This window comes from Pongo pygmaeus, chromosome 15, assembly GCF_028885625.2.
Source record: "Pongo pygmaeus isolate AG05252 chromosome 15, NHGRI_mPonPyg2-v2.0_pri, whole genome shotgun sequence".
Lineage (NCBI taxonomy): Eukaryota > Metazoa > Chordata > Mammalia > Primates > Hominidae > Pongo > Pongo pygmaeus.
This window is the reverse complement of record NC_072388.2, coordinates 57774620-57801091: the sequence shown is the minus strand read 5'-3', so window position 1 is coordinate 57801091 and position 26472 is coordinate 57774620. Positions and strand designations below refer to the sequence as shown.

Below are 26472 nucleotides of genomic sequence, written 5' to 3'. Positions count from 1 at the left end.
TTCGTTTACTGTTTAGTTTGTTTTGGGGGTGGAGACATTTTAAATTAAAGCAATTTAGTTTCCTGTGCCTCTTATTCCACTGCTATTTCATTTTCTAATAGAATTGTTTATTTCTTAAGCCTCTAAATGCATACTGATGATGGCTTTTGTGAGCTATTACTTGATGGGGGCAAAAATATTTCAAATTTTGGAGACATTCATGAAGTGCTGAAAAATTCCATTTGAGAGGCCAAAGCAGCTTTAATGGCAAACTATGCTGACATAACTACAGAAGAAGTTGAAATCTTTACAGGTAAGAGATGAAGGGGCTTTGTTTTGGAGTTTTAAATTTGCTGTCTATGTTGAAAGAGTGCTGTAGATAAAAGATTGTATAGACTGGCTTCCCATGTATTTTCAAATGTATATAAATAATAGCACCAGTTTTTCTTTCACCTGATGAGAATAAATAAAAGATAAGTCCCGATACTGGCGGGAGACAGAAAGAATGCAAAGGAGTAAGATAGTTATAGGTGAAGGGAAAATTACAGAGCAGGGCATATATCTCTAAACAATTTTTTGAGGGCCAAGAGAGAAGTCTTATTTTTAGTATAGTTTTTTAAAAAAATGTTTTAAATGATGCCAATCATTTAATTTTTTTAAAGTAACATGAAACTTTATCTACATGAGCCATAACTCCTTCATCCTGGAAATCCAGACCCTGCTTGTATTTTTAAGATGGCATCTCAATAGTATATGCAGCTTCTCTCTTATTTTGAATTTTTGATCATTTGTCTCTCCACAACAAATTCTGTGCACCTTTTCCCTTTAGTAGGTAGTCTCGGCAGTGGTATTTCTACCTAGTTTCCCAACATACTGGGATAAGTGGCAAAGCCAGACTAGCCAGACTCCCCAGGACTCCTGATAGAACTGTAATGTCCACAAGTTTCTCTGGAATTTAGCTAGAACTTACCTAGAGAATTTTGTGATTCAAAAACAAAAAGTTACCATAGGTTTCTACTAAACTTCAGACAATTCTAGCATATTTTGTTATCAACTGAGAACCATTAGAGTTTACAAAAACAGTCAGCATAGTTTAAGGTAGTGGCTGTGGAAGACACTCAGGAGGTTCCTGGAAAACACCAGTTTAGACTGTTAGAGACCTCCGGCACTGCCACGGAATTTTCCTTCTCCAGGCAACATAGGAGTTTAATAAGTAATAACTGCTATTTCTGAGTATGGCATGCTCAGATCTATTTTCCCTTACTAAAAATAGCCTGCATGTTCTCGCTTATGGAGGTGAATGTGACGCCTACAAACTTCCCAAGAAAATGATCCTATTTGTTTAGAAATCATTCTCATTTGCTTATAATATTTTGGTTAAAGAATTGGGAGAACCTTGGATTCCAGGGGCCCACATAAGGTAAGAGTTTTGGGACTGGATATCTCCAAGACCTGTGGTTTCTGCCCTGAAGAAAGGAACATGGAGATCTGACTCCTATCTCCCTCGGTGCAAAGCCTGGTGGTGCTCATAGAGGCCTGGCTGAATGGTGGGCATGCATTTTGTCATCTGCTCCCCTGTTCCAGTGAGCCACTCCAGCTGTGAGCCAGGGCAGTTGAAGGATCCTAGCTTTAGGCAGTTAGGCAGCAGTCAAAGGTCTTGTTTAACAGAGAATTAAGGGAGGTGAAACCGTTTGACCACTGTCTTTGATGTTCTGCGATTTTTATCTCATAATAGAATTAAAATACCAGCTACCCTGAGGAATGGAGATAGCCCTTATTTTGCAGTCCCGAAAACAGTCAATAAGCCTATTTTTCTTTTATTCTTAAAACAAATTATTTTCTCTTAACCAAATGGGAGTTAAGGCAAACTGTGAATTTATATGATGAGTTTAGAAATGACTTCAAATGGCCATGAGCTTCTCATTTGTTGAAATGGCTTTGACATTGCCAGGCTGTCTAAAATATGACCACAGGCAGCCAAGGGAACTTTTGTGCAAATCTCATGAACAACTGTGAGACTTTGGCATAGCGTTCTTTTTTCTTTTTCTGTTTTGTGATGTTGCATTCTTTTTTCCTTTTTATATCATTGAAAATAAAAATTGAACTTAAGGGCCATAAGCACAGAAGAGATAGATTTCTTTACGTCATCATTATGTGTGTGTGTAATATGTTTAGACAAAAGCAATCCCAAATTCACAATTTAGAGAAACAAGACTTTGTTAAATTTTGTGCTTTGCCTAAGGCAGCAAATACCAATATGTGTAAATTAAAATTAGATGCAGTAATAGGGATGGGCTCATCCAACAGTAACAGAAAGGATTATTCAAGCTTGACTATGCGCTAAATAGCATTTTTTTCATTTTTCTTTTTCCCATAAATAGGTGTTATGAATGGTTATAGCTGAACACACAAAATAAGCCTTTTTAAAATTCAGCAATGTATGATTATTAATTTTACATATCATTGAATATACTTTCACACTGCAGTTCTTAAAGATTGGAAAGCATTTTATCATTTTATTTTACTCAGTAAATTCCTTGTAATGTTAGACACTTATGTTAGTTCCAATTTTTCACTCACAAATAATGCTTCAGTGATATACTTCCACCCTTCTCACTTTTCTGGTCATTTCCTTAGGAGAAATTCCTGGGTGTAAAGTGGCTGGATCGTACGTTTAAAATCATATGATCTTAAATGCTGTGTGTGCTGCTGGGGCTGTCATAACAAAATATTGTCAAGAACAATTTACGAAAAGCGCATGTTCCAAGGAGTACTCATATTGAGCATTTGTCTCCTAGCGTCCATCAGGTTACAAGTCAATTGCTCCCAGAATTCCTACTGGTCAGATACTCTGTATTTTCTATGCTTTATTGAGGATCCCTCAAATTATCATATTCCTGAATTTTGTGAGCAAGGCAGTGTCACCGCCATTTTCAGGACTTTGGAAATACTTTCAGAATATGGGAATGGAAGAGGTAATGTTTACTAAATAATTTTGTTTTCTTATATATACTTGAGTTCACAACCTTACTTCAAATATATATACAACACCTAATAAATTCTTGCTAAATACATAAGTGTGTATATATATATATATAATATATATATGTACATATATGTGTAGGTATATATGTGGCCCTCTCAATATATATTTGGTGTGCTGTTCGTTACTCCACTATATGTGTACCTCTCTGGTATCCAGGAGACAGGCCTGTATGTAAAACATATATAACAACTGATTTATTGGAACTTCATTACACAAATAGAAATTCTATATTAAAATGGTATGTGTTAAAATGCTATGTTAAAATGCTTGCCCTGTATTTTTGGAATTCCTAGCTCAAAAGGGTATTCAGACCAAAATATTATATGTAGTGCTTTATTTTTCTTCTTCAGGCAATAAGAATATTATTTCAAAGAATACTTATAGAATATTATATTATAAATACAGTTTCAAAACCATTTTATTGATTATTTGAACCATTCTATGAGGTATGGGCAAATCTCACATCTAGATATTCTAGGAGAAAGTTATCAACTTGAATTCACTTCTTCTGTTCCTAGGCTCTGAGCTCTGTTATCTCACAATATTCTGTCAACACTGCTAAGGGCAAGAAATTATTTAAGGTGATAGATTGTAGGCTGTTTCACTTTCTTAATACACGATTTCTTATACTGTAGTATATGATTAGTAGAGGCTGTTTGGAAATCTTACAGGAAAATATATGTTTATTTGGGGCAAAGTGAAATAAAGAGAAATGACTTGGACAGACAGTCCACTCCTGATATTCCAGGTATCCCACAAGGAGATACACAGAGGAGACAAGGCCAGGCAAAATGTTTGTGCTTGTCACCGTGAGGCTTTGTGTCTGTGTATTCCTGTGAACCAGGCTGCACTTTGGCAACAATCCCTTGTGCTTACATTAATCCAGTGTGAGTGGCCAACCGAGGCAGGACACTCCTTTCCCTTCCCCTCTGAGCTCATACTCTCTGGCTTAAGAGTGATATTAAAAGACCAGCTTGATGTCTAGACAGGCCTGGTCTAAGCAACTGCCCCAGGCCTTCTCAGGAAAGAGCATTGCTGAGTCAAAGCAGACTCTGGCTGGTGTTACTTGCTCAATCTAAGGAAGTAAAGTCCAGAGAAAGAAACTCATGAGAGAGTACAGGCATACCTCACTTTACTGCATGTTGCTTTATTGCACTTCACAGATAATTGTGTTTTTTACACATTGAAGGTTTGTGGCAACCCGTGGAGCAAGTCTGTAGGCAGCATTTTTCCAACAGCATGTGCTCAGTTACTGTTTCTGTGTTACATTTTAATTCTCACAATATTTCAAGTTTTTTCATTATCATTATATCTATTATGGTGATGTGTGATCAGTGATCTTTGATGTTACTGTTGTAATGGTTTTGGGGTGCCACCAACCACGACTAAATAAGACAATGACCTTAATTGATAATGTTGTATGTGTTCTAACTGTTCTACTGACCATCCATTTTCCTATCTCTCACTCTCTCCTCGGGCCTCTCTATTCCTTGAAACACAACAATATTGAAATTAGGCCAATTAATAATGTCACAAAGACCCCTAAGCATGCAAGTGAAACGAAGAGTTTCACGTCTCTCACTTTAAGTCAAAAGCTAGAAAGGATTTTAGTGAGGACGGCATGTTGAAAGCTGAGATAGGCTGAAAGCTAGGCCTCTTGCACCAAACAGCCAAGTCATGAATGCAAAGGATAAGTTCTTAAAGGAAATGAAAAGTGCTACTCCATTGAATACACAAATGATGAGAAAATGAAACAGCCTTATTGCTGATATGGAGAACATTTTAGTGGTCTGGATAGAAGATCCAACCAGCCACATCATTCCCTTAAGCCTGAGCAAGGCTCTAACTCTTTTCAATTCTGTGAAGGCTGAGAAAGGTAAAGAAGCTGCAAGAGAAAGTTTGATGCTAGCAGAGGATGCTTCATGAGGTTTAAGGAAAGAAGTTGTCTCCATAACATGAGTGCATGGTGAAGCAGTAAGTGCTGATCAAGAAGCCATAGCAAGTTATCCAGAAGATCAAGCTAAGGTCATTGATGAAGATGGTGACACAAAACAACAGGTTTTAATTGCAGGTGAAACAATCTTACATTGAAAGATGTCATCTAGGACTTTCATAGCAAGAGACGAGAAGTCAATGCCTGGCTTCAAAGCTACAAAAAACAGACTAACTCTCTTATTAGAGGCTAATGGAGCTGGTGACTTTAAGTTGAAGCCAATGTTTATTTACCATTCTGAAAATCCTAGGTTTTCTGACCCTCCCACAGAAAATGAAAGCATCAGTATCAATTGCCCCTTATTTCCAAGCTTCTTAAAAGGTCCATAATACATGCTAACAATCAGCTATCTATTTCTTTCACCTTCTTCTAATTCTGCTGTCTTCTGCTACAGGTATATCAATCAGTACTTGATTGGAATGCCTCTAAAGTTGATCATGAGTATCCATTTTCAAACTTCTAGACCAACAACAGAGCACATAGAATTTCGTAATATCAGCTCCATTTCCTACCAAATTTAGAAAGTAGTTCAAATTCCACAATCCAATATAATAATTACAATAAGCGCTAAAATTCAAGGAACTATTTACATGATGTCCCTTTATCATAATACATTTTAGAAGTATATAATGCTCTTAGCATAGTGTCTGTCCCATACGAGATATTCTACAAACAAAAGCTTAAAAGACATGTTATCTGTAATATTGGTTTCCCTGTCTGTCTCTCCTCCTTTCCTCCAGTAAAACTGTAATCTCTCTGTAGACAAACTAGTTTTTTTCTTTGTATCTTGAGTATCTCTCATGGAACTAATAGGAAAAGCTCAATAAATGCTTTTTGAGTAAATGAATGAATGAATGAAGAGATAGTATATTGCATTGTTAAGAATTTGAATTTCATCATGAAAAGCATTTAATCAGTTAATAGGATATAGAGTTGTAAATGAAATATTCAATTTTTAGATTGGAAAATACATTTATTTTCTCTCATAATTTGAGATTTTGAAATGTCTCTGAACAAAATACAATCAGTTTATAAATTGATGTCCAGAACTTCCAGATGACAATTGTTCATCCTACCCTTTTAGACTCAGCCAGTGGGACCCAGAACTTGAGGTGAGAGTGAGCAGGTCACAAAACAAAAGAACATTAAATCTGAGACATACAGAGGATGGGAAGGAAGGGCAGGTTTTAAATGTAAAGTGCAACAAAATGCATGAAGAGGGAGAAATGAAATAAAGGGTCAGCAATAGATATTCACAAGGAAGAAGATAATTCAGCAGGTGGAGCAAGGAAATACTCCCATATGCAAGGGTAAGTCTGCGTGTCAGAGTGTGGTAGGAGACACCAAGTAAGCTCTTAAACAGATCTGTAAAGGGCAAATGTTGTTTTAGTTAGATTAATATTAACATCTATCTTCCCCCTTTCCCTCCCTCCCTCCCCCCTCCCTTCCTTCTTCCCTTCCCCTCCTCCTGCCTTTCCTCCTTCCCTTCCCCCTTCCCTTCTCTTCCTTTTTTCCAGAGACAAGTAAAAATTTACAGACTCTTCTTCTTCCAGACTTCTCATTTTCATCCTGCTACCACCATTAACTTTTGTGCATACAGTGGGCTGGACTTATAAGAAAGGATTATATTTTGCATTCACCTTAAGCATCATTGGGTTTGGTGACTATGTATTAGGTAGGTCAACTGATATTAATCATAGAATTGTATTATTACCAGCCACAGAATCAACAGATTTTTTTTTTTTTTTGAGAGGGAGTCTTGCTCTGCCACCCAGACTGGAGTGCAGTGGTGCCATCTCGACTCACTGCAACCTCTGCCTTTCAGGTTCAAGCGATTCTCCTGCCTCAGCCTCCCAAGTAGCTGGAATTACAGGTGCCCACCAACACGCCCAGCTAATTTTTGCATTTTTAGTAGAGACCATATTTCACCATCTTGGCCAGCCTAGTCTCAAACTCCTGATCTTGGGTAACCCGCCCACCTCCACCTCCCAAAGTGCTGGGATTACAGGTGTGAGCCACCAAGCCCAGCCAGAATCAACAGAATTTTAGATAAAAGTATAACTAGAAATTTAGAAGTTATCTATTAAGAGTAGGATGGAGGCCAAAAACTATTTTTAAAACTCCAATCATCTGATAATAAAAAATTCAAAATGAGAATTATAACTATAAATTCAGAACTATAATTATATATTCTCATTGAATATGATATTCATTTTATAAGTGCTGCTTCTTAATTTCCAGTTAGTGTAAAATAATCTATAATAGTCAGTGATTAGACTCTACATGTAGGCTTTTTGTGGGTTTATACTAATGTGTTATAGATTATAAGGGGGAAAAGGGAATGAGAGGCAAAATTCAACTTCCGGTGATTTAAATGTGATTGGATTTTTGCCTATAGGTATAAATCCTTCTAAGAATTACTCACAAATTTACCCAATAATACTAATACTTTGGTGTACCTTTGGTCTTGCTTGAATTGCCAATGTCCAGGAGATTTTCCCCTATGTTTTATTCTGGAGGTTTTATAGTTTCTGGTCTTACATCTGGTCTTGAATTGCCAATATCCAGGAGATTTTCCCCTATGTCTTATTCTGGAGGCTTTATAGTTTCTGGTCTTACATTTAAGTCTTTTATCCAGTATAAGTTGATTTTTGTGGATGAAGTGTTTCTTTGTTTTCCTGCATGTGGAAATCCCATTTTCTCAGTACCATTTATTGAAGAGACTATCCTTTCCCAGTTGTGTCCTCTTGATGCCCTTTTCAAAAATTAGTTTACCATATATGGTTGGATTTATGTCTGAGATCTCTATTCTACGTGATGGCTTTTAGCTCAGTACCATACTGTTCTGACTACTATAGCTTTGTACTATAGTTTTAAATCAGGAAATGTGATGCCTCGAAATTTATTTTTTCTTTTCAGAATTATTTTAGCTATTTGGAGTCTTTTATGTTTCCATGTTAATTTTAGGATTAGTTTTTTCTATTCCTTTGAAGAATGTGATCAGGATTTTAATAGGAATTGTGTTTAATCTGTATATTGCTTGGAATAGTATGGAAATTTTAACAGTATTAATTTTTCTTTTTCTTTTCTTTTTTTCTTTTTTTTTTTGAGAAAGAATCTCACTCTGTTGCCCAGGCTGTGATCTCGGCACACTGCAACCTCTGGCACCCAGGTTCAAGTGATTCTCCTGCCTCAGCCTTCCGAGTAGCTGGGATTACAGGCACCTGCCACCATACCCAGAAAAGATGTTAGACTTTTGTATGTTTAGTAGAGATGGGTTTTCACCATCTTGGCCAGGCTGGTCTTGAACTCCTGACCTGGTGATCCACCCACCTTGGCCTCCCAAAGTGCTGGGATTACAGGCACAAGCCACCATGCCTGGCCCAATATTAATTTTTCTATTCTATGAACGCAGGATATCTTTCCATTTATTTGTATCTTCAATTTCTTTCATCAATGTTTTATAGTTTTAAGATTTTTCAACTCCTAAAGTATTTCTTGATGCAGTTGCAAATGGCATTTGCTTTTTTTTAAATTTATTTTTCAGTTAGGTAATTATATTTTAAAATGCTACTGATTTTTATATATTTATTTTGTATCCTGCAACTTTACTGAATTCAATTATTACTTTAAACAGTATTTTGAGGAATCTTTAAGATTGTTTAAGAATCATTAAGGTTGCTTACATATAGAAACACTTCATCTGCAAATAGAGATAATTTGACTTCTTCTTTTTCAGTTTAGATATACTTTATTTCTTTTTCTTTTCTGACTGCCCTCGCTAGTACTTCCAGAACTATGTTGAATAGAAGTGGCAAGAGTGAGCATCCTTGCTTTGTACTGGATCTTACTGGAAATGCTTTCAGTTTTCCCCCATTGATTATAATGTTAGCTGTGTGTTCTTCATAGATGACCTTCATTATGTCGAGGAGCTTTCCTTCTATACCTAAACTGTTGAGAGTTTTTATCAAGAAAAGATGTTGGATTCTGTCAAATGCTTTTTCTGCATCAATTAAGATGATCCCATGGTTTTTATCTCACATTCTGATAATATGATGTATTACACTGATTGATTTGCATGTGTTAAAACAGGCTTGCATGCCAGGGATAAATCCCACTTGGTCATGATGATGTACAGTCTTTTTGATGTATTGCTGGATTACATTTGCTAATATTTTATTGAGCATTTTTGCATCAATATTCATTACAGAAATTAGCCTGTTTTCTTCTCTTGAAATGTCTTTGGCTTTTATATCAAGGTGATACTGGCCTTATACGATGTGTTTGGAAGTATTATCTCTAGTTCTATTTTTTGGAAGAGTTTTAGGAGTACTGGTATTAATTATTTGGATGTTTGGTAGAATTTGGCTGTGAAGCTATCTGGTCCTGGGCTTTTATTTTTTGAAAGGTTTTTGACTACCTCTTCAATCTTTTGTTTGTTATATGTCTGTTCAGGATCTCTATTTCTTCCTGGCAGAATCTTGGTCATTATTTACAATCTACCAAATTTACAATCTTGGTGGTTTGTATTTTTCCAGGAATTTATCTGTTTCCTTTAGGTTATCTTGTTTGTTGGCATAACATTTTTCATGAGGGTTTCTTGTAATCCTTTGTATTTCTGAGGCATCTGTTGTAATTTTCTCACTTTCATTTTTGCATTTGTACCTCTTCCAAATTCTGATTTTGTTGAGCTCCCATGTGCTGAGGTGGTTACTCAGGACAACAAGACAAACTGAAAGTAATGACAAACTTTTTATTCACTTTCTGTGATAGAGTAAGCAAGAGACAGTATAGGTGCTGGCTCCTCAATGTTTCATTTCCCCCCATAGAACAGCACTGGGTGAGGTAAAGCAGTGTAGACAAGGCGACTGTCTCACTGCCAAGGAGCTGTGAACAAAAGGTTCCTGTCATTTGATGGATCCAGGAGGCTGTGGGGAGACAGAGTAGGTAAGGGCTAGGAGTGGAAAAGTATTAAGTCAGAGTGGAGAAACATGTCTTAGTCAAGGCCCCCCAGTGAGGTGGTCTTGGCAGAGTTGCTCAAAATGTGCCTCAGCTGAGGACCCCCATAAAGATGTCTTCAAATGGAGGCGCCTAGGCTAGACATGCAGAGAGGTAAATGAGCATTGTTGGCCCAGGGGCGCCTGAGTCCTTTCCTGCAACCTCCTCCAGAGACTGTAATGCACTGGCTGTGCACCAAGACGGGTGTGGAAGGCAAGCTTCCCCTCATGAGGCCTGCCAGGCAAAGCCTTGTAATTGCCTGTGGTCAGGCTTGAATGACCACACATAGAACTTTGGCCTGGAGCTAGACTCCTCAGATTAGTCCCACCAGCTCAGCTGAAGTTAAGGGCTCAGTTGTTTTCTCATCATCCCTTTAGCCTCTTCATCTCTGGCAGGCCCTGTCCTCTGCCAGACACATCTGCGTTTGTCCCAGGGATGAGTTGCCACAGAGCTCTGCTGACCTATGAAGGGCTCATTCTTCTTGTGAATTCATTCATCATGGCTTCCTGTGTCCACTGCTCAATAGCTCTACAGAAAACTAGGGTTTTTATTTTATCCCCTTTGTCTGTGTTATTGGTGCAAGAGCCAAGAATTTTTGCATCCTGAAGTAGTATTAAGTGCCTTACATGCACTGTGTTCTAGGGAGTGGCTGTCGGCCTTCCAGTTCCACTCTCCACCATTCTGCACTCTGCTCTGAGCCCCACACACTGAACTTGGTGGCTGCATCAATAGGCAGCCTTGCCCTTTGCTTCTATTTCAGTTTGACAAATGGGAATTACTGGCAGTAGATTAGATGAAGAGGAGACAGGGATTTTAGAGCATTTAATCCCTCAGCTAAAGCTGAGGTCATCAAAGCTGACCTCTATTGGGTCATCAAAGGACAGTTGCTTTCTTCTGTTGAAGCATTTGTCAGTGTCCTCTCCTACAACCACAACTTAAACTTTCTCTGGGTTCAGTTATCTATTCTCTTCTTTGCCTTTTTAGGCCTAAGGTGGTAATGCCTTTTATGTTTCCAACATTGGGGTAATTCACCATCTCTTATGACTACTCTCTTTCCAGTTTGTAAATAGTCCCTTTATTAAATGACCCTCAACTACCCATTTGAATGTGTGATTTCCTATTGCGATTCTGATATATTTTCATTCATTGCAATCATACTTTATGTGCTAAGTATGATCATCGTCCTCATTTTACTGATGTGGAAATTGAGGGTTAGTAAGTTGCCCAAGGTTGCCCAGTTAATAACAGGACTATAGTTCAAGCTTAGGTCTATTTAACATAAGAGAGGTCACCTTTAGCCAGTTCACTCTAACTGTAGTGTGAGCTGCAGTTTGAGGGTTGTGTTTTGGAGACGGGAAGACAATTACAGTTATCTAGGTGAAAAATAAGCACCTTAATATGCCAGTGACAGTGTGAATGGAGATCTTATAATGATTTGAGTGCTTTTATGAAGAATAAAGTGGCCAACTTTTATGTATCTACTTAAGTTGGCCACCCATTCATTTTTATGCTTCATAAAAGCGCTCAAATAATTTTATATGTGTATATAATATATATTAAATATATACATATAAAAAACTTGGTGGGAGAGGTTGGGTGGCTTGTGTGAAGGAATGCAAGAAGTCAAGGGTGACATAAGGTTGTCAGCTTACTACCACCTTATTACACTTGGTTCTCACGTAAATAGTAATAACAACGGCTGATGATATTGCCCCCAAAAAGGAGACAAAAAGTGCTTCGAAGTGAGCACCTTTAATTGGTTTACAGAACGGCCTGTAGTACAATAATAGAAACAGGCAATCTTAGTCCTAACAGATCTTTCTTTCTCTCCCAAGCTGGTAGACAGATACTGGCTCTTGCCAGACTGCTATCATCAACAGATTGAGTTGACAAGTTTGTAATGAAGGAAAACTTGGAGGGACGAAGTGTAAGAAGTACCCTCATCATTTATGATCTCTGGGCATATGGCTAGGAACAGGAGGAGAGAAAACATTGTGCCTACTGACATTTGCCAGTCCTACAATGAATTTTGATTGAAAAATACATTAACGTTCCCTTTTTTGAGATGTCTATTGTCACCACCTTAATATGAAAAATCATTTTTCCCTTTCTACAATAAGCATGCCCTCATTATTAGGAGTATTAAATTATCAAGAAATACTGAAGTCAGCTAAGTCCCTTTAGCCAAGTATAGGAACTACACTAGCCAAAATGCTCTGGGTGAAGTTCATTACTTAATCATCCACCTTCCAAAAGCAAAGTATCTTTTTCTAGTTTCTTACATATTATCTGTAACACGTAGCTTTTGAGTGGTTGGACTTATCAACAAAGGCCTGACGATACTTTAGTGGAACTACTTCCTAGAAGAGAAGGCTGAGTTTGAGAAGAGAGTCCTTAAAGCACAGATTAACACTTTCTGGCTAAGTGTTCCAAGCGCATTTGTGGAAGGTACAGAGCTGTCCACTTGGGCATTTAAAAGGGCTACAGAGACCTGGGCCCCTTCCATCTTTGGAGGCTCTTAGTTTACTAAAAAGTTTTTGAATGCCAAAATAGACGTATAATAGTTGAAATATAGCATGAATACACTTAACAAATTAATACTTAGAAAAAATATAGTGCAATATAACTATGCTATTTAAAAGATAATAACATGCATAAAAGTCATTGCTCCACATAATGGAGGTGGACAGTCAGTTAATGGAACATAAGCTTAAAACTATACGACATCTTTCAATGTCATCAGTATATCCCACTTGAAGAACTACATTTGAGCCCCTTCACGAATATGGGCCTTGGATCAATAGCCCTTCAGGTCTCCACTAGTATAGAGGTAGTCCCAACTCCTTTAGCCCAAGAAAGCACTTCAAAAATAGACGTTGGAGGCAGTGGATATCCTAAATACCTGGCTTACATGTTCCAGAAGTGTAACAAAATTTCACACATACCCCATTAATATATACAAATATTAGGTATCAAAAAAGCAGACCTTAGACTTTGTTTTAGGAAATGATGGTTTCTGAGACACTCCTGCCTCTTTCCACTAAGCCTCCTTTCTAGGTAATATTTTTGATGGTCTATTTTGAGTGTTTATGACTTAGGAAGTTATATACCTTGGCTCCTTGTAGGAATGACCCAGAATGCTTATTCTTCATAGGAATGTCCTTTGACAAAAATATAGTGCAACATAATTGCTATTTTATTTTCATTTTATTTATTTTGAGACAGGGCCTCACTCTGTCACCCAGGTTGGAGTGCCTGGTGGATCTTGGCTCACTGCAACCTCCGCCTCCTGGGCTCAAGTGATCCCCCTACCTCAGCCTCCCAAGTAACCGGGACCACAGGCACGCACCACCATGCCTGGCTAATTTTTGTGTTTTTTGGTAGAGATAGGGTTTCACCATGTTGCCTAGGCTGTTCTCCATCTCCTGGGCTCAAGCAATTTGCCCACCTTGGCCTCCCAAAGTGCTGCGATTACAGGCATGAGCCACCGTGCCTGGCCGGTAACTGCAACTTTAAAGATAACTATGCTTTTTAACACAATCCCTGTTGAAGAATCTTTGTAACAGTGTAAACTGGTCCATCTCCAAGAGTGCCAGACCTGGGGATTTGGTCACATGAATTTGGGTTCAAGTTCTGCCGCACCAAGACTAGTTAAGTGACACTAAGAAATTACTAATCCCTCTGAGCCTTGATTTCAACTGTAGAATGGAGATAACAATAGTCCTTATCTCATAGGGTGGTCTGAAGATTGAATGGGTTGCCACAATGAGAGCACTCCTGTGCTGCCTGGCATCTACCGGGCACTCAGATGTTCCTCATCATCACTGTTATTCTTTTCCCAAATTCATACTCAAATTTTCAGAAACAGAGCTATATGTAGAAGATAAAAAGTTCAAACCTCTTTTTTAACTACTTTTTGATATTTTTAGATGTTTCAGATTTTTATTTAAAGAAGTTTAGAGGCACTAATTACTCTGATGGGCTCTGAAATGGGTAATAGCCTTTATGTAGTGCCAAGGCTCGGCCTCCAGATGTCAGTATGAACTCAATTGATGGAGGTAGTTACTATGTGAACCAGTTGGATGGTTAAAGCTCTTCTCTACTTGTCTATTAAATAACATTGCAGATGCACAATCATTCTTTGATTTTAAAAAGGTAATAAATAGATACCTTTTAATCTATTACTTTGGAAGACACTGAACCATAAAGCTGGTATGGAAAATATGCAACAAGTATATGAATCTGGAAATACCACCTCAAGAAAGTTGGACACCATTACCACAAATAAAAATGTGGAAAGAGTGTTAAATTTAACAATTGCTCTTGGAATAAAATTATTATTTATGTAATTATGACATCTATCCTCTGAGTCCTCAAAAATTATTCAAGAGAATCAGAGGCCACATCTGACATTCCTTATATTCTACAGCTGTGCAGTACATATTTAGAGCCATTTCCATTAGAAAGTGGGATTAAAAATAGGTCCATGTCTATGAAGACCATGTGAAAGTAAATTGCTCCAGAAAGTGTCCCAGATTTATTATGGGTGTTGCTACAGAAACCTCAAGAAGAAGTTTGCTCTTAGAGGGCATCCTTTTTTATTCTATTTGTTCAATAAACATTTATAGAGCATCTACTACATTTCAGGTAGATTTTAAGTGTTGAGAATACAGCAGTAAACAAAGCAGACAAAATCTCTGCCCACATGGTTTATGGTTCAGGGAAAAGAGACAGAGAATAAACACAATAGATAAATGAATAAACTAAATTGTATAGAAGATACGTGCTACAGATCAAAAATGGAAAAGAAGGCAAACATTTGAAATACAGTGGTTAATCTAGGACAAATTGAACAAGTGACATTTAAGGAAACACTTGCAGCAAGTGAGGGAGCACACCAGAGGTATATTTGGGAGAAGAGCACTCCAGGTAGAGGGACCAGCAAAGGCAAACTCAAGGGACAGCAAAAATGCTAGTGTGGCTGAGGCAGACTAGATGGGACTCCTTCCAGGATTTCTGGTAGAGTCATGGCATGATTTGACTTTACTGAAACCCATCTGGTTGTTCTGGTAAGAATAGGTGGCAAGTGTGGAAAAGGGCCAAACAGGAAAACCAGTCAGGAGGCAACTGCAACACTCTAAGGTAAAGACTAGTGGTTTGGAAGAAGATTTCAGGTGGAGCATCTAAAGATGGTTGTTCAAATGAAGATATCTGGATGCCTCTGCAGCCTGGAAAGGTCTGTTAGTTTAAGGATGAAGCTGTTTTAAAGTCCATTCTAAAACAAACAAAAAATACCACCCATAATCCTTTTATACTAATGAATTACATCTTGAAACATATTATAGAAGTTAAAAGAAAAAAAAGTCTTAGTTTATAATAGTGCAAAAAGAAGAGTCAGAAAAAAGTCAGCATGACAAATACATAAAACTCAAATATATAGAGTACATGACAAATACATAAAACTAATATTTATGGGAGAGAAGATGCAAAGTTTCTTCTGATCTTGGCAAAAATAATGAAACCAGATTTCTATCTTAAAGAAAATTTCTATCTTAAAGAAAATTCCATTTTCTCTGGAATCCTAATCATTTTTTTCTTATACCAAACTTATCTCAGAAATACCAATTCAGTTTTTAAAAAGTCAATAGACTCTGTTTTAGAGCAGTTTTAGGTTTACAGAAAAAGGAGTTTAAAAGACAGCATTCCCATATACTCTTCCTCCCCCTGCCCCACCCTCAACTAATGCAGCCCTCACCCACGCTAAGGCAAGATTTTAATAAGTAATTGATACATTATGATCAATTAGAGTCCATAGTTTACATGAAGGCTCACTCTTCGTATTGTACATCTCTATGGGTTTTGACAAGGGCCTAACATTATGTATCTAACATTGCAATATCATACAGAATAGTTTCACTGCTCTAAAATTCTCCTATGCTCCACCCAGTCATCTTCTTCCTTGTCCAGAACCTCCGGCAACCAATGATTTTTTCTATCTCTATAGTTTTGCCTTTTCTAGAATGTCATATAGTTGGAATCATATAGTATGTAGCCTTTTTAAATTGGCTTCTTTTATTTAGCAGTGTACATTTAAGGCTCTTCCCTTTTTGTGGCTTGATGGCTTATTTTTTTAATTGATTGTTTTAGTTGGAAGCGTCTGTGTGTCCCTCCCTTTGTACTTGTATAAAGAAATATTTCATCTATCCTGTATTACCATCTTTGTATGCTAACTCTAAACTTCATTATGTACCCTTCCCACATGCCAGCAGGCATTGTTGATTATGGTGACAAATGATATCTTCATTAAAATGAGATCCATTTGTTCTGGTAAGGTGTTCCAATAAGGAGACTACAAAATATCATATAAAGACCCATTGTCACTGGCACCTGATCCAAGTCATCTCTGACTTGGGTCCCATTTTATGACCCACTCTTGACACTTCCTATTTGCTGTACTACAGGAAAAAGAATCCAGTTTTTCTCTCTATCTCACCTCCATTGTGTGTCAAAGAAAGTGCATAGATACCACATTAGAATAGTAAAATCAGTTACATTGTGTATCACTAGGATTATGTAATAGTTTTCATCTAAATTTTTTTGAGGAATTTAGGTTCAAAAAGCTTTCAGATATTGAAGTATTTATGGGTGAAATGAGATGATGTCTGGAATTTTTTCACTACTCTAGAAAAAAACTATGTGTGAGTGGAGGGAAAGAGAGATGAACCAAGATTAAAGTGTTGATAACTCTGGAAGCTGGGTGATAGGTCCAAGGGGGATTCATTACATTATTCTCCTTACTTTTATGTGTATTTTGAATATTTCAATACTAAAAAGTTTAATTTAAAAAAGACAGACTCTTAAAAAAACTAGCAGAAGCTTCCAGAGTATTAATAGTTTATTGTTGTTAGTATGCAAAACTTTCTTCACTTTTTTTGCCAAGAAAGAAGTGCCATTGGGAAGCATCTAAGAAAGTTAAGGCATAGGTTATTTTAATCAGAGTTTCAAGATGGAAACTAGGCTGGGTGCAGTGGCTCACATCTGTAATCCCAGCACTTTGGGAGGCCAAAGCGGGCAGATCACCTGGGGTCAGGAGTTCGAGACCAGCCTGGCCAACATGGTGAAACCCTGTCCCTACTAAAAACACAAAAATTAGCTGGTGTGGTGGCACACACCTGTAATCCCAGCTACTCGGGAGGCTGAGGGAGGAGAATCGCTTGAACTCAGGAAGCGGAGGTTGCAGTGAGCTGAGATTGTGCCACTGCACTCTACCCTGGGTGGAAACTAAAGAGGAAACTGAGATCAAACACACAGTAGTTAACTTTGTCAGTGACTGAAAGAGTTGCAAGGCAAAATCTCATCAGGATCCAGGATAATAACAAAAACAGTGTATTAATCCATTCTCACACTGCTGCAAAGACATGCCTGAGACTGGGTAATTCCTTTAAAAAAGTGTAATCAGCTCATGTTTCTGCAGGTTGTATAGGCTTCTGCTTCTGGGGAGGCTTCGGAAAACTTACAATCATGGTGGCAGGTGAAGGGAAACAGGCATATATTCACATGGCCAGCAGGAGAGAGAGAGAGAAAGAGGAAGGAGATGCTACACACTTTTAAACAAGCGGATCTCAGGAGAACTCTATCATAAGACAGCACTAGGAAGATGGTGCTAAACCATTATAAGCCATCCCTCTGATCCAATCACCTCCAACCAGGCCCCTCCTCCAACACTGGGGATTATAATTCGACATGAGATTTGGGTGGGGACACAGAGCTAAATCATATTAAACAGTAATTATAATAATAGAGATAATACTTTATGATTACTATGTGGCAGGAACTGTAATAAACACTTTGTATGTTACTTCACACCAATTCTCTGAGGTATTGTTATTTTACTTATTTTATAGGTGAGCAAACAGTGACCTGGAGAGGTTAAATACCTTGCCCAAGGTCACCCTCTCTAAGTAATAGAGCCATACCTGGAATCAAGACAATCAGCTTCCAGAGCCTGAATTAACTACTATACTGTGCTTTGTCTCAATCCATAGTCAAAGAAAGGTGAACTTGGTTAAGTGAGCTGGAAATGCCTGGGAGAATCTTATCTGTCTATAAATCTGGGTCAAGTTAAAGTACAGCACATGATTGTGTGCATTAGTGTTTTGTACACACTGGTGAGAGAGGAGGACCAGGACTAGGATGAGAGGATGAGGCACTCACCTTGGGTGCAAAATTTAAGAAGGCATGTATCAAATAGCTCAGTAATTAAGATACATACTATTTCAATGCAATATCTAATAAATTAATACAAACAAATTTATTATGAATAAAGTATCCAAATTTTAAATACAGGATTAGTAATAGTGCCATTCCAAGCCATACTGAAGTCTGAAACAACAGGAAAAATCTGTCATGTTGATCCTGTTTTTATATAAAATTTTGATATTTTGTTCATCCTGGATATTTTTGCATAGTTTTTTAAATTTTAAAAACATTTCACCAAAACATGATGTATCTTGATTACTGAGGCTTTTGATGCCCCCTTAAATTTTGTGCTAATGATGAGTAAGACACTAGTCTTAGCCTGTAAAAGAATTTATGATTACTAAGAAGTCCTTGGGGTTTCCCCCTTTTCTACCCCCAAATTATTCCAACGAATCCTAGGATTTGCTCAATCCAAAGGAACTAGTTCTGCTTTCAAATACCTTTCAAGGAGAGAAGTCACTGGAAGATCTGATCAGTACAACAGCAAGCCACTTTTTGGGTGGTTGCTATTTCAATTGCTCCATTAATATTGTTGAAATTTACAATCTAAAGACTTCTGCTACCACAATGGATAGGAAAATCAGTAATCCTCAACTGCTAATGTGCATACAAGACACCTGGGAATCCTAAGATTGAGTAAGTTTGGTGTCTGCCTGAGATTATGCATTTCTTACAAGCCCCCAGGTGATGCCAATGCTGCTAATGTGAAGACCACACTTGAGTCACAACATTCACCTGTGAAGTTTGTTAAACATCCGGATTCCTGGAAATGAGACTGCTAGAGATTTTGATACAGTGTATCTACTATAGGCTCCAGAAATCTGCATTTTTAAGAAGCACTCCAGGTAAATTTGGTGCAGGTGCTCTGTAGATCACACTTGATACACTTCATTTTAGCTCTCTGGTCCTCTCTGCAGTGCTTTCTATTCTGCTGATCTGGAGTCCTTGGCTCTCCTGTAACCTTTCTAATTTTCTGTCTCTAGTGCTCACAGTCACTATCAGAGTCTGTGGACAAGAACCACCAAGAACTGCTACTCATCTAGGTGAAGGCGAGGATGGAAAAAAGGATAAGGGAGAGGGGAAGAAGGGATGTAGGGAGGGAGGAACTTCTGACCTACATGATGAGACTGTAGATTAACAATTGTCCCTTTGAAGCTTGCCCCAGAGCATCTTCTTGCCTGATGTGTCTGTTGATTCTGGGCTTTAAAAATACTTTCTATCATTTAAGAATTCACTAAAATTGGGAATTTTTGATGACATTCATTCTTGGTTTTAAACTATTACTGAATTTATTCATAGTGATCAATTATGGGATGGCATATTCTTCTAACAAAAATGTCACAGAGCTGGTAAGATTTACAAGAGCTGGAAATTTTAACAAGCAAAGGGAACAACTTATATAAATAAATATTTGCAAAGTATAAGAAGAAACTTTAGCTGTGCAAGCCAGTTAAGAAATTAACTTCATGATATGATATGGTCCTGTGGATCTGTGTCCCCATCCAAGTCTCCTGGTGGGAGGTGATTGGATCATGGAAGTGGTTTCTCATGAATAATTTAGTACCATCCCCTTGGTACTGTCCTCATAGTAGTGAGTGAGTTCTTGTGAGATCTGGTCATTTAAAAGCATATAGTCCCTCCCCACACCTCTTGCTCCTGCTTTTGACATGTGACCATCCTGCTCCCGCTTTGCCTTCTGCCATGAATAAAAGCTCCCTGAAGCCTCCTCAGAAGCGGATGCTGCCATACTTCCTGTACAGCCTGCAGAACTGTAAGCCAATTAAACCTCTTTTCTTATAAATTACCCACTCTCAGGTATTTCCTTATAGCAATGCAAGAATGGCCTAACACACAATAATACAAAAGATTATCTGTCCTACATGATAGCATCAACTGTATAGACCAGGATGACACGACACAGCTCCCAGGCTTCTAGCTTATTGCTCTGACATTTCCTAAAATGTTTCCCTCATTCAAAAGGTTGACAGTGGTTTCCAATGCAAAGGTATGAATTTATCTAATTGCCTCCCTAGTAGTTGGGATTGAGGGTGGGAAAAGACAGAGAAATACACAGGTACAGTATCTGGAACATAACAGGAACTAAAATGATAAATGGATGGATACTTACGGTGTTCCTACCACTACCAACGGTGTATAAAAAAGACTCTCATTTATAAACATGGGCAGGAAATTAAAAATTACGATAAAGGCCAGGCGTGGTGGCTCACACCTGTAATCCCAGCACTTTGGGAGGCCGAAGTGTGTGGATCATGAGGTCAGGAGTTCAAGACCAGCCTGGCCAACATAGTGAAATGCCATCTCAACTAACAATACAAAAAATTAGCCAGCTGTGGTAGCACGCATCTGTAGTCCCAGCTTCTGGGGAGGCTGAGGCAGGAGAATCTCTTGAACCCAGGAGGCGGAGGTTGCAGCCAGCTGAGACCATGCCATTACACTCTAGCCTGGGCAACAGAGCAAGACTCCATCTCAAAAAAATAATATGAGATATATGACTGAAATTCTTATCTCAAAAACATCTTTTAAGCATACTGGTTAAGAATTACTGCCAGTTTTATAGAGAGAATAAATTGAATAATTTGAGTGTTTTCTTTTATTTAAATGTATAAAATGAGCTGAAACAAGAACAGTTATTCAAAATATTTAAAATTGAAAGGCTAGCAGTACTAAATACTTAATAAAGGTGATGAACAGTAGAATGGACACTGCTTAAAATGTAGCTTGAAGAATCTCTAGAATATTTCATCCAGAATTCAGAGAATAGAAATATGAAATTAAAATGGCAAATATAAATGACATAGAAGATACATTAAGAAAGAATCTCAATAGTCATTTTGAAAAATGATCCTCCACTAAATACTGTCTGTTAAAATTCAGCAACTATTTCTGAGAAAACACTTCATGAGCTGGTATTGGGATGCAGATCCCCTGAGCAGTGTCCTTTGGTAGCTCTTTTTCCCTCTCTTCTGATGTTCTGGTTTTCAAATATTTTCTTTTCCTACATCTACTCTGTCTCTTCTGTCCTTCAACATTTTTTTGTGGGTCCAGCCCTGGTATTTGCATTAAGCGTTTTATGTCTCTGACCCACAAAGGAACTGGTAGATACCAAGGAAATTTGGCCTGTTGCTGGGAATGAATTAATTTCCCAGACAACTCCTGTGTTCCAGATAGAGCAGGCTGTCTGCAGGTAGCTTCATTCTCACTATAGGTGTTTTAGTTTTGCTTCAGAGTCAAAAAGTCATATTTGCTCCTGTGCATGCAGTTCAAGAATGTGACAGGCAAGTCTGCAACCTTTGGATTAGTTAGTTGCAATAAATCCTACAATGGGGGGCCAACATTAACTGCTCCCCCACCATTGGCCTCCACTTAGTTTTATTCAGCTTCATGGATGTCACCATCATACAAATAATGAGAACCTCTAGTTATTCCTCAGATGTCTTAGTATCAACTTCTATGGGAGTAAAATTTTTTTCTTCCAAAGATCACTTTTGTTATCTATGAGATTTTCCCCCAAGTCTCAGCTGGGGTGGGGGTATCTAAGCTGTTGAAACTGTCAGTGGAGCTTTGTAGAAGGCCAACTCATTTTCTGGGATGCAGTCGGAAAGGGATCAGTTTTAGGTAAATTATACCTCACCTGGAGGGACCTTATCCACTTGGCAGGTTAATTACATTTTATCATAGAGAAAGCAGCAACTTACTAGCAAAGAAATAAATAACCTGAATTTCTATTTAATTTTCTACCCTTTTTCTGTTATGCCACTGTCAACACTTACTGAATACTCACTCCATGAAAAAAATCACACACCACCTCTGACAGGGAACCTACCTCCCAGTGAAAGAAGTAAGGCAATGGGCTGATTCCTATGGGAGGTGCTTATATTCTCATGTATCCTCCACCCAGAAGCAGCTGTTCTGTTAGAAGCATGTAACATTGACCGGGCGGGGTGGCTCATGCCTGTAATCCCAGCACTTTGGGAGGCTGAGGCAGGCAGATCACTTGAGGTCAGAAGATCGAGACCAGCATGGTGAAACCCCATCTCTGCTAAAAATACAAAAATTAGCCAGTGTGGTGGTGGGTGCCTGTAATCCCCAGCTACTCAGGAGGCTGAGGCAAGAGACTCACTTCGACCCAGAAGGTGGAGGTTTCAGTGAGCTGAGATCGCGCCACTGCACTCCAGCCTGGGCAACAAAGAAAAAAAGAAATACGTAACATCTATGGAAGGCTAAATTATGACACTAGCTGGCAACAAACACTGCAAAGTCAGCATGTTTTCCTGCCAATGTGGTGTATGTTCTTAACCCAAAACCTACTTGTTCTTTCTCTCACAGACTGAAGACTGAGATCTATGGAATGGTGGTGACATTTCTCAAAATGACATGGAAAGATCCACCCACGATTTTTTTTTTTTTACATTACATGCCCATATTCCTGCCTGTGCTGGGATACAGATTTTGTTATCCAGAGGAGGAATGCTCCCTCTAGAGGACAAGAATGGTTCCACTGAACTGGAAGTGGAGACAGTCGTCTGATGCTTTTGAGGTCCACATTTCACTGAGGTAAAAGGTAAAAAAGGAAGCCAAGCTGCTGTTTTATGTGATTGCTCATGACTGTCAGAGAAATGTAGTTAGTGCTAGATAATGGGAACATAAAGTATAGAGGAAATCTGGTGTGCCCAGCAGTGAACATGGAGCATAATTTGTGGTTGGTCTCTTGCCTTATATAATCTCTTCCAGCATGCCCACTTCCTTCAGCCTCTTCATTCCTTCTTGTACCACCCCCTACCGTCTGGTGGGCCAATTCGGGAATTCCCATTTCATTCAGTGCTTCCCATCACTTTTTCATGCTTCCAAGAACCACCCCAGCAGTGCATTTTCCCTTCCCCTAGGGTCCTTTTTCAGGGTGTTAAATCCTGTCTATAAGCAAGTGCCACCAAGCCAATGATTTCTTGCAAGACCAGTTTTATATTTTATACACCTTGATCAAGTACCCTCAAAATCCAATCCCAGTTACAGGCCAATGAATTCTTGCAATTCCTTGTTACGTAGTACCCTTTTTCCTTAATTCCACCCAGCATGTTTCTTGACAGTTTGTGTAGGGATTTAGCTCTAGTTATTGGTCTGGCAACCAGGAGAGGAGGTCGGGATGTAACATAGTCACACAACAGAAGCACATGCTCTTATTAGGGAAAGGTGGGCCACCTTTCCAAGGCCAGAGGGTCCAGAGGTGGAAGATGCAGAGTCAACATCCTTGGGAGTATACATCCAGATTTCTCCAATCTCATGTTTCAGGATGCCCACTAGGGCCCTGGATTTTGCATAAGAGATCTGCCTTGAGTATTCCAAGGTCACTAGAGCACTGTGGCTCTAAGAGCTAGGTTTTCAGCTTCTTGCTCAGCTATGCCTGTCTGCTGAAGGAAATAAGGCTCTTTTTATAAGATACATAGAGACTCTCTGGCTCTCACATTTATCCATTACTGTAGACATACACATCTATATCTATCTGTTGCTCTGTCCATATCTATAACTATATCCATGTTTGTATCTATGTATATATTTAGAGAATTCTTACTTTGAATTTTTTTTAAAACATCACATTGAATAAGATCAAAGGCTAAATTTCCTAATTTCTCCCAAAAAGATGCTACTATGATACAGGGAGCATAGTTACTGAAACAGCAAATCCCTCAGGCCATACTTTTTGAATTAATATGGCTTTTGTTTGAGAGAGCTAAAAAATGCATACAATTTTAAGAAAATTAGATTGAGGCCAGGCACAGTGGCTAACACCTGTAATCCCAGCATTTTGGGAGGCCAAGGCGGGTGGATCACAAGGTCAGGAAATCGAGACCATCCTGACTAACATGGTGAAACCCCATCTCTACTAAAAATACAAAAAAAATGTAGCTGGGCATGGTGGTGAACGCCTGTAGTCCCAGCTACTCAGGAGGCTGAGGTAGGAGAATGGCGTGAACCCAGGAGGCAGAGCTTGCAGTGAGCCGAGATCACACCACTGCACTCCAGCCTGGGTGACAGAGCAAGACTCCATCTCAAAAAAAAAAAAAAAAAAAAAAAAAAGAAAATTACATTGATCATCAGAAATAATGTGTATAAAAAACAGATCTCAATGAAAATAACTCCATAGATTTTTACACGTGTATTTCTACCTTTACTGAATTACACAGTGGGGGAAAAATGGAAACACAGCTTTCAGAATAAGCTATTGAATAAAAATGCCAGTCTGAATTCAAATACGGGGTGAGGCTGACGTGTAGAAGATTGATAAGTAAAATTGAGATTTGCATTATATTTTAAAATTATTTTTAAGTGAAAAAATTAACATAAATAAATTTAATGTGGAACTGTAACCCATATAAGAGGTTTGTGGAGAAACATCTGATTATTTTTCTTTTCCTCCTTTCTCTTCTGAAACATTTGAAAAGGCTTTGTGGAAACATTCTGCAGTCCTGATGAATGAAAACTATTACAAGTATTGTATTCCAAGCACTGGCTTCTTTTTTTCTTCTACACCCTCTGTTTCAGATGTGTTCTTACTTAGCTTTGTTTCCATTTTTTGCAAGAAGCTGGTTATTATATTAAATAGAAGAGCAATCCAGGAAAGACCATGGAGAATCCAAATTGATATTAAGAGTGAGTAAATGATATACTGATTCTCTTTCATAAGAATAAATTAAAGATAAGAAATAAAATGTAAATAATCATATGGTGAATTTTTCCCATAACATCTTCTTTTTATTAGTACCTAAAAACGTGCCTCCTTTGGTTGCAGTGAGCCAAGATCGTGCCACTGCACTCCAGCCTGGGAGACAGAGCAAGACTCCGGCTCAAAAACAACAACAACAACAAAAACCAAAACCAAAACACATGCCTCCTTTTAGAATCTGATCTTAAAACTAGAAAGTAAAATTAAACATTTCTAAAATTATCACTGCTTTCAAGGAAAAAATGTAATTTAAATTACAAACATTCAGATTATCTTCGATTTTTATAGCACATTTTGAGGGTGAAAAATTCACTTCCCCTTTGAAAATTGTTCTTTTGAATAAGGGTAAGACTTTCAAATGGTCATTTACTTATCATCATTACCTACAGGAAAGCTTTAAAATGAGGAAAGGAAAATATAAATATGTAAAACATCTTTTAAAATAATATTCATATTTTTAAAATAAAAATGCAATCCACTCTACTGTGCTGTTTATCTGCATTTCTGAGTTTAAAATTGTATAATTTATTGCTTTTGTTATAAAAAAACTTACGTGAACTGTTTGAAGGAAGAAAAAAAATCACTCATAATTCAATCATCCTAACATGGCAGCTACTATAACTTTTACATTCCCTTCAGGTCTTGTCATTTATTTTTCATGATTGAAATCTACATGTATGGGGAGATGTAATGGAAGCAACATGGACTTTGAAGTCAAAGAGAAGTGATAAGAAACAAATTATATAATAAATAAATGGTGACTGTGCTGTGCTAATTATGGCATAAAATAAAAAATTTAAATTATCAGACATTAAAGTTTTCAATATTATCTGCAAATTTACCTGGAACAAGAGACTATAGGCAGAGAAATACAGTATGACATATAAGTTCTTGAGAAAATGCAGGGGTGAAACTCATAGGGAAATTAAGACGTTTAAAAACAGCTGTGTATATAGGAAGGGATTAAGAAAAAAGCACATGCACAGGCTCAGGGAAGATACATGCCCAGAAAAGACCAGAGAAGACAAGAGAATAAAAAATAATTATAAATATCTGTTAATAGGTATACGATATATAAAATTGTAATTTGTAATATCAATAACAAAAGTGGAGTAGAGCTGTAAAAGAGTACAGCTTTTGTTTACAACCATTAAGTTGGTATCAGTTTAAAATAGATTGTTATGATGTCAGGATATTGTATATAATAATCCATGATTAAACATCAAAGAAAATATCTACAGAATATTCTCAAAAGTTGAGTACTCAAAAGAAAATGAGACGGGAGTCAAAATGTCTTAAATTTTCTGCTAATTAGAGCATAAAATAAAGGAAATATTTTAAATTATACATTAGATTATTTAATATTATCTACAGACTCACTTGGGGCAAGAGACTACAGGCAGAGATTTCTCAATAAAGCATAATGTGTTTATTGTATAATTTGTCTCTGGTCACTAC

The 26472-nt window shown here is 37.8% G+C and overlaps 1 long non-coding RNA gene across 1 annotated transcript; it reads left to right on the top strand.

The window, feature by feature from the left end:
• Positions 1-119: 119 nt before the first annotated feature.
• LOC129012492 (uncharacterized) lies at positions 120-24905 on the top strand. The gene is made up of 5 exons (XR_008493618.2): positions 120-292; positions 2778-2954; positions 6536-6693; positions 22623-22857; positions 24734-24905. It is a non-coding gene; the product is annotated as an uncharacterized LOC129012492 (long non-coding RNA).
• The last annotated feature ends 1567 nt before the right edge of the window (positions 24906-26472 follow it).